This window comes from Canis aureus, chromosome 32 (assembly GCF_053574225.1).
Source record: "Canis aureus isolate CA01 chromosome 32, VMU_Caureus_v.1.0, whole genome shotgun sequence".
Lineage (NCBI taxonomy): Eukaryota > Metazoa > Chordata > Mammalia > Carnivora > Canidae > Canis > Canis aureus.
The window spans coordinates 14588984-14606438 of NC_135642.1; the positions used below are offsets into that span (position 1 = coordinate 14588984).

The 17455-nt window shown below is 42.0% G+C and overlaps 1 protein-coding gene and 1 long non-coding RNA gene across 3 annotated transcripts in view; one reads left to right on the forward strand and one right to left on the reverse strand.

Annotated features, from left to right (window-relative positions):
- TTBK2 (tau tubulin kinase 2) overlaps positions 1-4039 on the reverse strand; it is a 176772-nt gene extending 172733 nt beyond the window's left edge. Inside the window, exon 1 of one of the 2 annotated variants that reach the window (XM_077880807.1) lies at positions 3886-4039. The gene's annotated coding sequence lies outside the window, so the exon portion shown is untranslated. Of the gene's footprint in view, positions 1-3465; positions 3831-3885 lie in introns of those variants that run through there. The other variant, XM_077880808.1, reaches the window with a different exon arrangement.
- LOC144303085 (uncharacterized) overlaps positions 3918-17455 on the forward strand; it is a 32034-nt gene continuing 18496 nt past the window's right edge. The window contains exons 1-2 of the long non-coding RNA XR_013370107.1: positions 3918-5561; positions 13752-13805. This is a non-coding gene — a long non-coding RNA (uncharacterized LOC144303085). The remainder of the gene's footprint in view (positions 5562-13751; positions 13806-17455) is intronic.

A 17455-nucleotide genomic window follows, 5' to 3' on the forward strand; every position in this document is an offset into this window, starting at 1 on the left:
TATGTGGAATCTTAAAAACAAAACAAACAAAAAAAGCATTAACAGACCCATAAATACAAAGAACAAAGTGATGGTTGCCATAGCGGAGGGGAGATGGGGGACGGGCAATATGGGTGAAGGGGAGTGGGAGGTACAGGCTTCCAGTTAGAGAATAAGTCATGGGGGGATCCCTGGGTGGCGCAGTGGTTTGGCGCCTGCCTTTGGCCCAGGGCGCGATCCTGGAGACCCGGGATCGAGTCCACGTCGGGCTCCCGGTGCATGGAGCCTGCTTCTCCCTCTGCCTATGTCTCTGCCTCTCTCTCTTTCTCTCTCTGTGACTATCATAAATAAATAAAGATTTAAAAAAAATTAAAAAAAAAAGAGAATAAGTCATGGGAATAGAGGGTACAGTATAGGGAATACAGTCAATGGTACTGTAATAGCATTGTATGGTGACAGTTGTAGCTACACTTGTGATGAGCACAAAATTACATACAGAATTGTGTACACAGGAAACTAATTTAACATTGTGTATCAACTACATACTTCAATTAAAAAATAACGATAAAAAGGGGATCCCTGGGTGGCTCAGCGGTTTAGCGCCTGCCTTTGGCCCGGAGCGCGATCCTGGAGTCCCGGGATCAAGTCCCAGGTCAGGCTCCCAGCATGGAGCCTGCTTCTCCCTCCTCCTGTGTCTCTCATGAATAAATAAATAAATCTTAAAAAAAAAAAAAAAAAAAGCTGACAAACCTCCAATTATATTTTGAGTATTTATCAAAAACCTCAAAAAGAAAAAAAAAATACATGACTAGAATATTTTTGAATAACATGTACTCAAATTGGTTTTTTAAAGGATTTATTTATTTTAAAGTTTTATTTATTTAAGTAGTCTCAACACCCAATGTGGGGCTCAAACTTAACCCTGAGATCAAGAGTTGCATGTTCTGCCAACTGAGCCAGCCAACTGAGCCAGCCAACTGAGGTTCTTCTAATATGTTCAAATTGAAAATTGCTTGCCACATATCTATAATTTTTTTTTTTTTTGAGATAGAGAACACAAGTAGGGGAGGGGCAGAGGCCGAGGGATACAGAGAATCTTAAGCAGGCTCCAAGCTTAGCATGGAGCCCAATGCAGGGCTCAATCTCCCAACCTTGAGGATCATGACCTGACTTGAAATCAAGAGTCAGAGGCTTAACCAACTGAGGCAGCCAGGTACCCATAAGAATTTTTCTATAGGAGATTTAATTTTTTAAGTGAGGAATGAAGCTATATTTTCCTTTGAGAATATTAATTCTCAAAGGCTGTTTTATTTTGCCAATCGATTAAGTCCACACTAGTACAATAGCGGTCATTAAACATTTTCCCTTATGTAGTGCTTTTGTTGTTGTTGTTGTTTTGTTTTCTTTTTTTTTTTTTTGCAACAAACATTCGTTAACTCAGAGTTTCTGAGGATTAGGAATCTCAGTGTCTTAGTTGAGTGGCTCCGGGTCAGTCTCTCATGAGTGGCTATCAACTTGTCATCTCTATATATTACTTTTTAAAGTTATAAAACAAAGGATTGACTGCACCTGTCAAAGTTAAATTCAATCATCATAGTGAACTCCAGCTCCATAACATTTGTTTACTTTGAAAAACCAACAATCTATCACTAATTCTCACATTTTGGTGCATTTTTTATGTAAAATACCTTCAAAATTGTCAAATTATACAAACTTCACTTCCCACACTGCATTTAAAGATATTTGAAGCCCTACATAACTGAGTTCAATTTGCTAAAGCAAATGAGCCTAATCTCATGCAGATTTTCTGAGGCACTAAAATAATCAGTATTTTTTTAAAGTCAAAAAAGACAGAAAATTTGAAGTCATATAGTACAACAGAGAATTCACTAAATTTTGTATTAACCATAAGACAAGAAAATGAGCGAGGCATATTAGTCTTACCTCCCTACTGAAGATCAATTTGTTTCAATTTGATATTAGAAATTAAAGTAATAAGGCTAAAGACTTCAATTTATTTTATGTGTCTAAAACTGAAAGAGGAAAAAAAAACATTCCCTAACATTCTAACATAAAGGAAAAATGCTAGAGAAACTTTCCATCATAACCCTGCCTCAAACACCCCTTTCAGTACCTTGATAAAAATATATCGTACAGGAAAACATAAGCTTCTAAATCAAAGATTCTTTTTGGTAGCTTTTCGATTTGAATAATTAAAATATGCCATGGAAGTCCGCGCACTTATTATTTGAAAAATCTCTAGAGTTAATATTAATTCTTCGATATTACTGATATTACTAGTATTTGTCATCATTACTACCTCTTTGTAAGAAATACACGGCACTCCAATCCCCTCAATACTTTCAATAAAATCAATTTCCTACGTCCCCTTTCCCCTAAAATAGAACAGTATTCTATTTAACCAAAAGAAAACCGCAAACCCATCCTTACGGTCTATTCCAGCAAATCAGTGTTTAGAAACCAATGCAACTGTTATTAATGGCTCAGATTAATGGCTCAGAACCAAACAGTGTAACAAAACACAGAGTGGATCCTCCCTGTGTGTGAGCACATGTGCCCATTCATAACAATGTGATCCTCACGTATGCGTACAAAATCTCAATTTATATCGAATACCAGAACATCTTTACGTAACACACGGCTTATAAGAAAACTGCCCTAATCTTTAGTGCTGAAGGAAAGAGCAATTTCTAAAGCTGAGGATGAGAAGAGTTAATACCGGGATTGCTGCCACCTATCAACTTTAATTCAAAGCAAAGTACAACCCTCAATGTCATTTTTACCCCCTAAGGCAGCCACGACTGAAACAAAATCAACTTCACTGTGCGATAAAGTATCCTGGCATCCCAGTGGATTCTTTATTTCCCTGATTTGACATTACTTCTGTGTGGAGCCTTTTGTCCCTCCCACAGCATCCCAGGGTGTCAACATCATCTTGGTCAAGGCAAATGACGGGCAAACCCCTCAGGGCGTTCCTTCGCACCTCAAGTACCGAAAGTCATGGCCTTCGTGGCCGTTACTACACGCGAACACTGTACACAGTCCCATGCCCCCCTCTGCGATATTTGGGGAGGCAGGGTGCGAAAGAAGCGCTCTCATTTCCTGAGAATCCTGTGTCCAGTCCTGGCACCGGGAGCAGCCTGAATACGAGTAATATGTGGGTCACCCATAGAGAGAAACCGAGGAAGCTTCGTGACCCTCCAAGTTCAGTGAAGACGCCGAACGCTGCCCGGGAAACGAGGCACAAGCCTTCAGGGACACGGGCTAGAAGCGGAAGGTGTCCGGGGTGGAGGGACTAGGGCTGGCACGAGCCCAGGGCGTGGGCAGCGACCGAGGAGCCCCTCGCACCCTTCCTTCCCTCCGCGCCAGGGCCGGGCACTCCGGGGAGGGGGCGGCCGCAGGAGGGGGTCAGGGTCAGGGCCAGGGGAGGGCGGGGCCCGGGGGGCTGGGGGGGGTGTGTCCTACCTGGGCCGTGGCGGACGCCGGGATTGCGCGCGGAGGGCTCGGATCCAGCTCAGGGCCAGGACCGGCAAGGACCAACCCTCAGCAGGCGGGGCCGCCGCCGCCTGCCCATCCCCCGCGGCCCACTGCGGCGGGACCCGAGCGCGGCTTGCGGGGCCGGCCGGCTAGGCAGTCCCCTCGGGTACCGTCCGCGTCTACTGGCGGCGGCGGCGGCTGCTAATGCTGCTGCTGGCCGCCCCCAGCCGCTGCGCTTGTGCCAGCCCCTGCTCCTCCTGCTGCCGCCGCCGCCGCCGCCGCGTCCCCGCCGCTCCCATCGCCGCTGCGGCGACTACTGCAGCGCCCGCTGACCCGACCCGACGTTCTTCTCCCCCTTCGCAACCCGACACAGCCTAGCCCACCTGCCCCGCCAGTACGCACGCCCACCTCTCCGCCGCAGGGGCTGATTGGGGAGCGCGTCCCGGGGCCGCCACGTCGGTTGGCTGGTCCCATTGCCTATCACGAGGTGGGCGGAGAGTCGGGCGGGGAGCGTCTCCGCCCCCCACCGGAGACTTGCCGCTATCTTCAGGTTTGCCTGAGAGGGCGAGTTACCGGGAAAGGAGCATCACAATGGCAGCGCGCATGCGCGCAGGAATTCTGGGCCTTGTAGTTCCAGCCGCGGCCGCAGCCGCAACTGCCTGCCGGTCCGGAGCCGAGGAGCTGAGCTCCCGAGGCTCGTGCTCGGCGCACGCTGCTGTCCTCTGAGCTCAGTAGTTCACTTGCTTAGAGGGGCGTGGTTGTGACCCCAGGATTGGGTTTTGTGGAAGGAAGTCGGAAAGGCGTTGTCGCGTTATGAATTCACACACTGAGACAGTCACGAAGAAGGGCACCGAATCGTGAGGCCCTACCATGCCACCTCCTCAGAGCCAGAGCTGCCAGGATCTGACACGTTGGCGCTGTCCCCAGAACCGCCCAACACGAACTCAGCATCCCCGGCCGGCCCTGGCGAGAGGCCTGAAGGTTTAAAGAGGAAAGGAGACCGAAACCTCCAGAAGAGAACGCCAGCCTGGAGCCCCAGGTATCCTTGACGGTTCTCGCAACCCATGAAGAATGAGAGTTCCTTTCCTTTTTCAAGCACCACCAGCAAAGGGTTCAGTCAATGGGCATCCCCTGCGAGGACCAGTAGGGAAATCTAAGCAAGAGAAGGCGCAGTCCCTCGAAGACTCCAGGAAAAGCGAGGCGAGCAGAGCAATGAGGTTGTGTGGGATAAGCCTGTACATTCAGTGTTTTGACTCCAGCTCTTTGATGAAGAGGAAACCTTAAGATTAAACCCCTCCCATCCTCACCCACCAATTTATAGAAGAAAAATCTCAAAGAGGTTTAACAATTTTTCGAGGCTATAAAACTAATTCCTGGCAGAACCAAACCTCAAACTTACCTCTGTGGCCGGTGCTTTTTTTTTTTTTTTTTTTTTTTTTTTTCCCACTTAATAATCAAAAGGACTCCCAGGAGTCTGCCATGGACTGAAAATATGCAATGACTTATGAGCTTCATTTTACTTTAAATCTTTCTTCACTCAAGTGACATCATGATTAAAGCTGATTAATTGAGAGCATGGAAAGGTTAAATATAAATCCTATATTCAATCTCTGAACTGTTATAGAAACTTTCTTTTTGCTCAGGAAATGCCACAGCCTCTCCATATTCTTTAAAAAAAAACAGCAGACACCTCGACTGTCATGTCTAGATCTTGGATAAAAAGCAGAACAAAGTGTACATTAAAGGCAATTGATGATGCAGCTCCTCTTGTTCTATTCAAACTTAAAGAAGTTGCCAAATTGTTTCCACTGATTAAAACCACCAGTTGTTTTTCCCATTACTTTGTCTCACCGAATATAGTTCACAATATTGGCTGGGCACGTAATTTGAATTGGAAGCGATTAGGGTTTCTGCAAATGCTTTTCCTTAAAATTAAAGAAATTTATAGGGGAAAAAGTCCAGATTCATTGAAATTATGCCTGGCAATATTTCAAATAGCGATTCTCTGTTCAAATAGAATATTTTTCACTCAGCAAGTACAGTGTTCTCTTCAAGCTACCCAGATATAATCTCTGCTATCATGGGTAAGGTTTTGTTTTTGTTTGTTTGGGTTTTGGTGGGGGTTTTGTTTTGTTTTTTGTTTTTTTGTTTTGTTTTGTTTAGAGGGGGAGAGAGTGAACGGAGGCTATGGGTTGAGGGTTGTGAGGAAGGGCAGAGGAAAAGGGAGAGAATCTTAAGCGGGCTCTACTCCCAGCATGGTAGAGGCCTGGGAGTCTGGGGGAGGCCCATCTCACAATCACGCTGAGTGATCCAGGCATCCCAGTAAGGATCCTAATTAATGTACTCATAGAATTACTATTTTTTTTAAGACTTTAGTTATTTTTCATGAGAAACGTAGAGAGAGAGCCAGAGATACAGGCAGAGGGAGAAGCAGGCTCCAAGCAGGGAGCCCGATGTGGGACCCGATCCCGGGACTCCAGGACCACGACCTGAGCCCAAGGCAAACGTCCAACCACTGAGCCACCCAGGTGTCCCTATTTTGTTTATTTTAAATGAATCAGTAGATACAGCTGGATTTTCCAAATATGGAAAGATGATTATTCTTCTGATTGTTATTTTATAACCAACTCCACTTGCAAATCTGTGAAGGGTAAGATACATAGAAGAGTATGTGAGAAAGCAATCCAGTAGCTGTATATGAAGAAAGAACTTTTATTTTAATGCAGCACAGAGGGAAGGGTACTGTGATGAGGATCTTGAGAATAGGGCAACAGTGTATCTCAGAGTAGGAAGTGTAAGATTGAATATATGGTGAAAGTTAATGACACACAAATAGAAATCCTCAGATCCTGGACTGCCCAAGGCCCTTTTTCTATGGTATTTTCTGTTTGAGAAATACTAGAATGTCCCAAGAGATATTTGTTCAGTTAGGATAAATGGCAAGGTAATGTATTATTCAAGAGCTGGTACTAGAATTCAGGAATCCCTTTTGAGATCGATCTATCTATCTAAGGTTTCTTTTTAATTTTTTTTTTTATGAAAGTCACACACACACACACACAGAGAGAGAGAGAGAGAGAGAGAGAGGCAGAGACATAGGCAGAGGGAGAAGCAGGCTCCATGCACCGGGAGCCCGACGTGGGATTCGATTCCGGGTCTCCAGGATCGCGCCCTGGGCCAAAGGCAGGCGCCAAACCGCTGCGCCACCCAGGGATCCCCTCTAAGGTTTCTTTTTAAATAAATAAATGTGGTCACCAGCCTCTAAGATGCCTCCCAATGATCCCTACCTCCTGGTATTTTCACCCTGGTGTAGTCCTTCCCATACTGAATTGGGCTGACCTGTGTAACTAATAGGCTTTCTCAGAGATTATGGTATGTAAATTCAAAGATTAGGTCATAAAAGACTTTGCAGTTTCTGCTTTCTGCTCTTTTGGATCACTTACTTAGAGGGAAGCCATTTGCCATAAGAGTAGGATGCTTAAGCAGCCAGCCCTTAGGAGTGGTCGCCTGGCAAGGAACTGAGGCATTACACCAATAATCAGCACCGGATCGCCAACCATGTTAATGAACCATTCTTGAAAACAGATCCTCCACCCCCAGCCAGACCTTCAGATAACTATAGGCCTGGCTGGCATCTTGACTGCCACCTTGTGAGCTACCCCAGTGCAATAGTACCCAGCTAACCCATTCCCAAAATCCAGACCTACAGAAACTATGTGATATGGTAAATCTTTACTGTTACTTTAAGCACTCAGTTTTGAGGGGCAATTTGTCATGCAGCAATTGATAACTAATACAGTAAGATTTACAAAAATAATGGAATGAGAAACGATTCAAGTCTAGGGATATCTGCCCTGGATAACCAAGTCTGAAAGAATGAGACTGTCACCTGGGATCAGTCTTAGAGCATATTCAAGGATAATGAGCAAATTTCAGATTCATACTGATTCTCCACCCAGAATTTAATTCCCCTTTCAACACAGCTTTTTTTCTCCTAGCACAGAATAACATATTAGAGAACCCTTTCTCTTTTTCTCCATTTGTGGCCTCCTCTACCCATCTTTAGACACCCACTTATTTACCACTTTCTAACTTTCCCCTAATCCAAACAGGAAATGATCTAGATGGGTTATTTACATCATTATCAGAAGGACAACAGGGGCTCCTGTGTGGTTCAATCAGTTGAGCGACAGACTCTTGTTTTCAGTTCCGGTCATGATCTCAGGGTTGTGATCTCAGGATCGTGAGGTTAAGTCCCTTGTCCAGAGTCCCTTGTCCAGTGTCCCGTGTCTGGCTCTGCACTCAGCAGGGAGTCTGCTTATCCTTCTCCCTTTCTATGCCTCTATTCCCACCCTCAAATAAATCTTTAAAAAAAAAAAAAAAGGACAACAGCACAGTATAAACCAGTTTGCAAGTCAAGGAAAACCAGTTTGCAGGTCAAGGAGAGATCCCTTCCCTTTTGCTTTCCATCTCTCTTCAAAAACAAATCTCATGTTGTACACCTAATACCAGTATGATGTTATGTCAGTTATACCTCGACAACAATAAATCTCAGAACTATATACTTTAAATGGGTAGATTGTATGGTATGTGAATTATATCTCAATACATCTGCTTTTAAAAGCTCTGCACAGGAATGCCTGGGTGGCTCAGCAGTTGAGCAACTATCTTTGGCTCAGGTCATGATCCCAGGGTCCTGGAATCCAGTCCCGAATCGGGCTCCCTGTACGGAGCCTGCTTCTCCCTCTGCTTGTGTCTCTGCCTCTCTCTCTCTCTCTGTGTGTCTCTCATGAATAAAAAAAAAATCTTAAAATCTTTTTTCATCAATCTAACGATTTTCTATTTGAATGTTGCTTAATCCACTAATCAAAAAGATTTAGGGCCTACTTTTAATTAATTTGATAATAATTAGTATTTAATTAAAAATGCCAACTACTGCCAACTACTCTGTTGGGTACTGGGGAAACAAGTTTGAATAAACTCAGTCCCTGTTTCATGATGGAGCAGTAAACATGTAAATCCTATTACAATGCATTGCAATAACTGCTATGATACAGGTATATTCTGTAGCACATATAGATGCTCTAGAACAGGAGTCAGCAAACTATAGCCTACAAACCAGTCAAATTCTTGGGGTCCTCTGAGAGCTTGGCCTCTTTTTTTTTTTTTTTTTTTTTGAGATTTTATTTATTTATTCATGAGAGATACACAGAGAGACAGAGGCAGGGACACAGGCAGAGGGAGAAGCAGGCTCCATGCAGGGAGCCCGACATGGGACTCGACCCGGGTCTCCAGGATCACACCCTGGGCTGCAGGCGGTGCTAAACCGCTACACCACCAGGGCTGCCCGAGTTTGGCCTCCTTAAGCCAGTGTCAGCTGCATTCTGATTTTGACAGAGATGTATTCATACCAAATATATTTACTATCTCAAGTGTTTATGTTTTTGAAAACTTCTTTTTTTCTTTTGTTGTGAAAGGATTTATTTATAATTTTTTAAATTTCAGAAAGAAGCAAGAGAAGTCTGGAGGTAGGGGGATAAGGCAAGGTAATCTCAATTTTGAGTATACGAATCTATTTTTTTAAAAGAGTTATTTATTAGAAGAGGGTGGGGAAAGGGACAGATGAAGAGACTATCCAAGCAGACTCCCACTGAGCGTGGAGCCTGAGTCGGACTTGGTTCCATGACCCATGAGATCAGGACCTGAGAGGAAACCGAGAGTCCAGTGTTCAACTGATTGAGCCACCCAGGCAAGCCTGAATCTATTACGCTCTAACATATTGAATATCAGTTTGTGTTTGATGATGATTAAAATAGAGCATAATATCAGGGAACATTAATACAAATTAGAACTAGTAAAATTAGAAAAGAAACTAAAATTAGTTTGCATTTACAAAAAACTTATGTTATTTCTTTTTTTTTTTAAGATTTATTTATTTATTTATGATAGACATAGAGAGAGAGAGGCAGAGACACAGGCAGAGGGAGAAGCAGGCTCCATGCAGGGAGCCCGACATGGGACTCGATCCCGGGACTCCAGGATGACGCCCTGGGCCAAAGGCAAGCACTAAACTGCTGAGCCACCCAGGGATCCCCAAAAAACTTATGTTATTTCTTGATCTACTTCCTCTTTATGCCTAACTTTTATCAAAAATGAAACAACTATACCATTGAATTTTAACAGTGAACTTTTCCAAGTTTTATCCCATTAGAACTGTTAATTCTATACATAGTTGCTCACTCAGCCTTCTAGATTTCTTCTTTGTTGCAGGGTCATCCATTAACATAGCATGTTGTATACTTAAAATTTTCAAATGCGAAAGTGGCAAAGTAATGTTGTGATTCCTGATTTGTGCCTGTGACAGTCTGGAAAAAGTTTAATGACTTTCAGTATGGTCCAGCAATAAGCTTCTAGAAACACTGTTCAACTTTCTGTGATTTTCAGGCTCTGCCTCGAAGACTAGCTGGCTAGAAATTCTAATAGCACACCCTAGTGATCGTATCATAGTTTACCACTGTCAGCTGTATTGAAATGAAACCATGGTTTCTTCTATTTACCAAAGCAGACTATCCAGTGAGTAGGGATTTTTATAATTTTTAGAAATCTGATGATGATGACAAAGATGATCTTAAAAAATATTTTTCTGGTGGTGATATTTGGGCATGGCATATTCTGCAAAATAAAATATATCTGCAGATGCCAAATAAAATTTCCAAATATTTATTGGGTATCTACAAAAAGGATACTGTATGATATCCTATGGAGGATTCAAAAATATTAGATATGGTTCCTATATAGACCACTTTGAATTATAGTGTTTTGTACATATATCTTATTTCTTTCTAAAAGTATAGAGGAGGGACGCCAGGATGGTTCAGTGATTGAGCGTCTGCCTGTGGCTCAGGTTGTGATCCCAGGCTCTGGGATCGAGTCCTGCATGGGGCTCCATGCAGGGAACCTGCTTCTCCCTCTGTCTCTGTCTCTGTGTCTCTCATGAATAAATACATAAAAATCTTAAATAAATAAATTAAGGAATTATTTCTTTTTTTAAAGATTTTCTTTATTTATTCATGAGAGACACAGAGAGAGGGAGGCAGAGACACAGGCAGAGGGAGAAGCAGGCTCCATGGAGGGAGCCCGATGCGGGACTCGATCCTGGGACTCCAGGATCATGCCCTGGGCCGAAGGCAGGCACTAAACCGCTGAGCCACCCACGGATCCTGTAATTATTTCTTATACTACATATTTTCTATACTTTCTTTACTCTGTATTTATTAAATATATTCAGTATTTTTATTTTTAAATTTTTAAAAGATTTATTTATTTGGGAGAGAGAGAGAGAGAGAGCAGAGGCTGGGGGAGAGGGAGACAGAGAGAATCCTCAAGCAGACTCCCCCCTGAGTGATAAGCTCTTCTCGGGGCTCTGTCCCAGGACTCTGAGATCATGACCTGAGCTGCAATCAAGAATTGGACACTTAACTAACTGAGCCACTCAGGAACCCCACACTCAGTATTTTTAAATGAATGAATGCAAAAGTTAAATACTAAAAATACAAAATACTGATAATACAAAAATACAAATGCCCTCATACTTTGTATTAACTTCCAAACAAGTGCTATCAACACCTCTCAGTTTGCCTTTTTGCCTTTTTCTGTATCTTTTGTATTAAGATGATTATATGTTGATCTTTGGTTTTCTTTAATTCTTACCAGGAAACATAACAAAGGCAGCTTTATTCAGAATAGCCTAAAGTAGGAAAAAGCCCAGGTGTGCACCAATAAGAGAATGGATAACAAGCTATGCTTTATTAAAAAATGAAATACTAATCAACAATAAGAAGGAACTGATACAACATAATCTCAAAAATAATAGGCTGAAGGAAAGAAGCCTTAACATAAAACAGTTCACTTGATTGTCTTTATATGAAGTCTCACAGGAAAGAGTTTATATTCTCCAGCTACATAAAACTGTAGAGCAGGACTTGTTAATCTAAAGTTTAAAAATGTCACAACAGTGGTTGCAATCTCTGAGAAAATGCAGAAAGGGATTAACTGGCAAGAGGATGGATGAAGTGTGATGATAATGTTCTATATCTTGACAGGGTTTTGAGTTACACGGGTGCATTTTCTCAAAACTCAGTGAATGCACACTTAATATTTGTACATCTCATTCAAATTTTATATTCAGGGCAGCCCAGGGGCTCAGCGGTTTGGCGCCTGCCTTCAGCCCAGGGCCTGATCCTGGAAACCCAGGATCGAGTCCCACGTCGGGATCCCTGCATGGAGCCTGCTTCTCCCTCTGCCTGTCTCTCTCTCTCTCTGTGTGTGTGTGTGTGTGTGTGTGTGTGTGTGTCTCATGAATAAATAAATAAAATCTTAAAAAAATTTATATCCAAAGGAAAAACTGTAAACAAATATTGAAGTCTAGCTAATTATATGCATGCTGAAGTATATAGGGGGATGTGTACTGATATCTGCACTTTGAAATATGTCTAAGAAATAAGTTGGATTGATGGAAGAATAGAGGAATGGATAGATATATGATAAAGCAGGGATAGTAAATTATTATTGGTAGAATCTGGGTAGTGGTATATAGATGATCATTGTAAAGTTCTTTCAACTTTGGGGTATGTTTGAAAATATTCACAATAGAATATTTGATAAAAGGATTCCACAAACATGTTAGTGAGCCATCTTGGAAATGGGTCCTCCAGTAGATGTCTACAAAGGATCCAGTAAAGGTGTAAATTTAGAGATTGTTCAATTCTACCCAGGACTGAGGGGAACGTGTTAGTTTTCTAGGCTGATACAACAAATCATGAGAAACATAGTGAGTTACTACAACACAAATTTATAATTTTAGAGTTTTTTAGGTCAGAAATCCAAAATGGGTCTCACTGGGCTTGAGTCAAGGTGTCAGCAGGCCTAGGTTCCTTTTCTGAGGCTCAAGGGAAGAATCAGATCACTTGTTTTCTTTCAGCTTCTAAAGGCTGGCCATATTCCTTGGCTCTCGACCCTATTTCTCTGTCTTCAAGATCAGTGGCACCAGTAGGTAAAGTCCTCATGGCACATCCCTTTGACCTGCTTTTCTTTTCTTTTCTTTTTTTAAGATTTATTTATTTATTCATTCAGAGAGAGCAAAGAGAGAGGCAGAGACACAGGCAGAGGGAGAAGCAGGCTCCCTGCAGGAAGCCCGATGTGGGACTCGATCCCTGGTCTCCAGGGTCACACCGCGGGCTGCAGGCGGTGCTAAACCACTGCGCCACCGGGGCCGCCCTGACCTGCTTTTCTATCTTCCTCTTCCACTTTTAAGGACTCAGGTGATTAGACTGGGCCCACCTGGATAATCAGGATAATCTCCCCATCTCAAGGTCCATATCCTTAACCACATCTACAAAGACCCTTTTGCCGTGTAAGGTAACATATTTGTGCATTCCTGGAGAGTCCATGGACAGCTTGTGGAGGAAAGGGGACATCATTCCGCCTAACACAGGTTAAGAAAAACTTCCTGGAAAAAAAATAACACTTGAGTTCACTCTCAAATTTTCTTGCAACTTTTACTTTATGCTCATTATATTATTCATTGACACATTCTTGCTGTTGTCATTTCTGCATCAATCATTTAATCTTACCTTAGAAGTTCAGGATTCCTTCAAGAATTGGCTGTAAACCCTTATGTTTTTTTTTTTTTCATATCTGCTAAGAATTATGACCAAAACCTTAAAAAATTCAAACCAGACTCATTTTGATACTCCTCTAGTTGTTGCTTTGACTTTGTGCCACAGTATACATTAGACAGTAACTGTGTTGCCCTTTACCAAATCATAAAGCCCTACTCAGCAGGAGTAAACCTGTTAATCTTTTTTTTTCTTTTTTTTTTTAGATTTTATTTATTTATCCATGAGAGAGAGAGAGAGGCAGGGAGAAGCAGGTTCCTACAGGGAGCCTCATGCGGGACTCGACCCCAGACCAGAATCAGGCCCTGAGCCAAAGGCAGACACCCAACCACCCAACCGCTAAGCCACCCACAGGGTCTCAAATTTGTTAATCCTAACCCAGGGCCTAGCCCAGAGTCATGCACACACAATACGGAAAAAATGACAAGAATCCAGAAATAAACAGATTTACCTTTAAACTACTGTATACCAACCCCCCGCCCCCCCCAAGTGTGAAGCCCACTGTAGACCATAAAACTGAGATTCAAACAATACTAGCTCAACAAATAGTTTTAGCTTCTCTCTTTCTTTTTGTCATTTGATCCTGCCCCTAATTAGAACCAATGTCTTTCATGGATGAAATCCACAAGGAAGAGCACACAGAGCAGAAAGGTAAGAGAGCAAGACTGGAACCTGGAAAAAAAGCCAACATTTAAAAGGAAGATAGTGGGACAAGATCCAGGAGAGGCCACCGGGTGGGGCAATTTGACCCGCCTCAGTCTGTGGCTCAGGTTTCCACATCCCTGGCGGTGCTGTTTACATTTGCTGTAAGACTCCTCTTGAAAGGATCTTACTTGGGATCAAGCCTGGGGGCTCAATGGTTGAGCGTCTGCCTCAGCTCAGGTAGTGATCCCCAGGTTACTGGGGATAAATAAATAAAAAATTATAAATAAATAAAAAATTTTAAAAGAAAAAAAAGGGCAGCCCCGGTGGCGCAGCGGTTTAGCGCCGCCTGCAGCCGTCGTGATCCTGGAGACCGGGATGGAGTCATGTCAGGCTCCCTGCATGGAGCCTGCTTATGTCTCTGCGTCTCTCTCTCTGTCTCTCATGAATAAATAAAATCTTTAAGAAAAAAATAAAGTAAAATAAAAAAGATCTTACAAAGGCTTATTCTCAGCTGTCTCTGCCCTATTCTCTCTCGATAAGAAAAATGTTCATCCACTCTAAAAATGTCAGAAGGAGGATTTGGCAGACCCTCCTCCCTGCTCCCCACCCTGATTTTGTCATTTGGTGCATTTGTTTGTTTGATAGAAAGTATATTCACACACGGTTCAACATTTGAAAAGTACTAAAACAGTATATTGTGAAAAGTATGCCTCCTTCCAATACATGTCTCCCAGCCCTCAGTTCACCTACTCCAACTACTTGTTTCTTGTGTAGCTTTCTTTCATTTATTTATTTATTTATTTATTTATTATTTGTGTGTGTGTGTAGCTTTCTTAGCCATATGCAAACACATACAGCAATCAATTCTTTTTCTTTACACAAATAGCAAGCAGCACTTCATGCACTGGTCTGCAACTTTCGTTTTTCATTAACATTTTCTTAGAGTTTCTTCAATATTAGTGCATAAAGATCTGTTTCATTCTTTTTGGAATTTGGAAATAAGATTTTTAAAGAATAGACTATTCTTTGGAATAATTTTAGATTTACAGAAAAATTAAGAAGGTAATACAGGGAATTTTCATGTATCCTCTCATTCAGTTTTCCCTATTTTTAATAAAGATTTTATTTATTTATTTATTTATTTATTATTTAAAAATTTTTTAAGACTATTTATTCATTAGAGACACAGAGAGAGAGGCAGAGACAGAGGCAGAGGGAGAAGCAGGCTCCATGCTGGGAGCCCGATGTGGGACTGAATCCCCAGGCTCTGGGATCACGTCCTGAGCCAAAGGCAGACACTCAACCACTGAGCCACCCAGGAGTCCTGATTTTATTTATTTATTTATTTGAGAGGAGAGAGGAAGAGAGAAAGAGTATGAACAGGACTGGGGGGGAGGGGAAGATGGAGGGGAGAAGCAGACACCCCGCTGAGCAAGGTGCTGATTAGGGGCTTGATCCCAGGACGACCCCAGGACCCCAGGATCATGAACTGAGCTGAAGGCAGACACTTAACCCACTGAGCCACCCAAGCACTCCCCAGTTTTCCCTCTTATTAACATCTCACGTTTGTATGGCACATTTGTATAATTAATAAAATATTGATTCATTATTGTTAACTAAAGTTCATAGTTTATTCAGATTTCCTTAGTTTTTACCTAATTTTTTTTCTGCTCTAGGATCCCATCCAGGGTAACATTATATTTGCATGTCCTTTCCTTAGTGTTTCCTTGGCTGTGATAGCCTTGGTTTTGATGATTTTGACAGTTTTGGGGAGTGGTGGTCAAGTATTTTGTAAGATACCCCTCTTTTGGAATTAGTCTGATGTTTTTCTCATTATTAAGGGTTGTAGGGAGGAAAGGCACATGAAGTGCCATTTTTATCACATCATATCCAAGATACCTACTATCAACATGATTTATCACTATTGATATTGACCTTGATCACCTGGCTGAGCCAGGATTTATCAGTTTTCTCCACTGTAAAGTTATTCTTTTTTCTTTCCTTTCATACTGTATTCTTTGGTAGGAAGTCACTATCCACAGTTCATTCTTATTAAGGAGTAGAGATGAAATGGGAAATTTTAAGTACCTGTAAAAGTTATTCTTACAAATTGGCTAAAAGTCAGAGCATAGCTGGTTGCAAAGGTGGGGAAGAAAACACTCCCCCAAAATAATCTGGAGCCATGTTTTAGAGGCTCTTGAGTTTCATGAGCCACTGAAGAAGATCTTTGGGCTGCTACTGAAGAGCCACTGTATCAGCCAGAGATATTACCAGATCTGTGCTTAGGAAGATTAAATTTGTGATGATATGCAGAATTAATTCAAGAAAGTAAGGAACTAGACAAAGAAGACCAGCAAAGAGGCCATTGCAAATGTTCTGGCAAGGATGTAAGAAGGGCCTGAAATGAGGAGGTGATAATACAGAGCAGAGAATAATCAGAAGAAACAATTGATGAGACCTGGCAAGTTTGCCAAGCAATTTACTGTGGAAGGAAGAATCAAAGATAATTTAGATGTCAAAACTGCATGACTCGGAGAATAGTGGTACCTTTATCAGAAATAAAGAAACAGGAAGGAGAACTGGTTTGAGGCCGAGAATGAGTTTGATTTTAGACTCAGCTCAAAGGTCCAGCAGCACTACCAAGTAAAGAAGTTGAAAATGCAGCCCTGAGGTCAGGAATGGACACATAAATTTGAAACATTTTCTCCTAGTGATGAAATCATAGTTCTACTAAGGTGATGAGATGAGGGAAGGGTCAGAGTAAAAGAAAGGAAGACCAAAAGTAAAGGAGGGAATAGTAGAAGGAGGCAGTACTAGGGCTTTTGAGGCCTTGAGTGATGTCACAGATCAGGGAGTTCTCCAAAAGCCATCTGCTCTCCCCTTTTTGCATAATTCATTCAAATATTTTGTTTTTGTCACCTTTCTTACTTAGGTCTTTTGTTGTTGCTTTCTAAATTGGTGTGATCTTATTATTTTACTATCAGCCAGAGTTTACTTCTTTCAGTTCACCTACATAGCTTCCCAAGGGTCACAGCAACTATGACTTTAATTTAGTTAATCAGTTCTGGAAGTTGTCATAAACAACTTGTGACCTGACTTGATTGGGGCACGTTTATAAGAAAAGAAGTTTTAGTAACTGATCTTGCATTTTCACTTCATATTTTACATTGAACCCAATAGTTTTATTTGTTTCAAGTTCTTTTTAACAGTTTGATAACATTGGGGATCCCTGGGTGGCGCAGCGGTTTGGCGCCTGCCTTTGGCCCAGGGCACGATCCTGGAGATCCGGGATCGAATCCCACATCGGGCTCCCGGTGCATGGAGCCTGCTTCTCCCTCTGCCTGTGTCTGCCTCTTTCTCTCTCTCTCTGTATGACTATCATAAGTAAATAAAAAAATTAAAAAAAAAAAAAACAGTTTGATAACATTGGTTAAAATGTTCTTTTTAGTGGCTTCTAAAGATGAATTTTCCCTAAAGAAAATGTCTACCCTCAGGATGGCTTGAAATATGTGCACATTTTTATTGATTGGTTTACTGAAATCGCACTTGATGTGGACTAAGTGGAGCCAGACGTATTTTATTTTTTAAAAATCAATTCTTCTCCTTTCCAATTGCCACTTTCCTAGATTAGGTCACCACTTCTTATCTATATTACT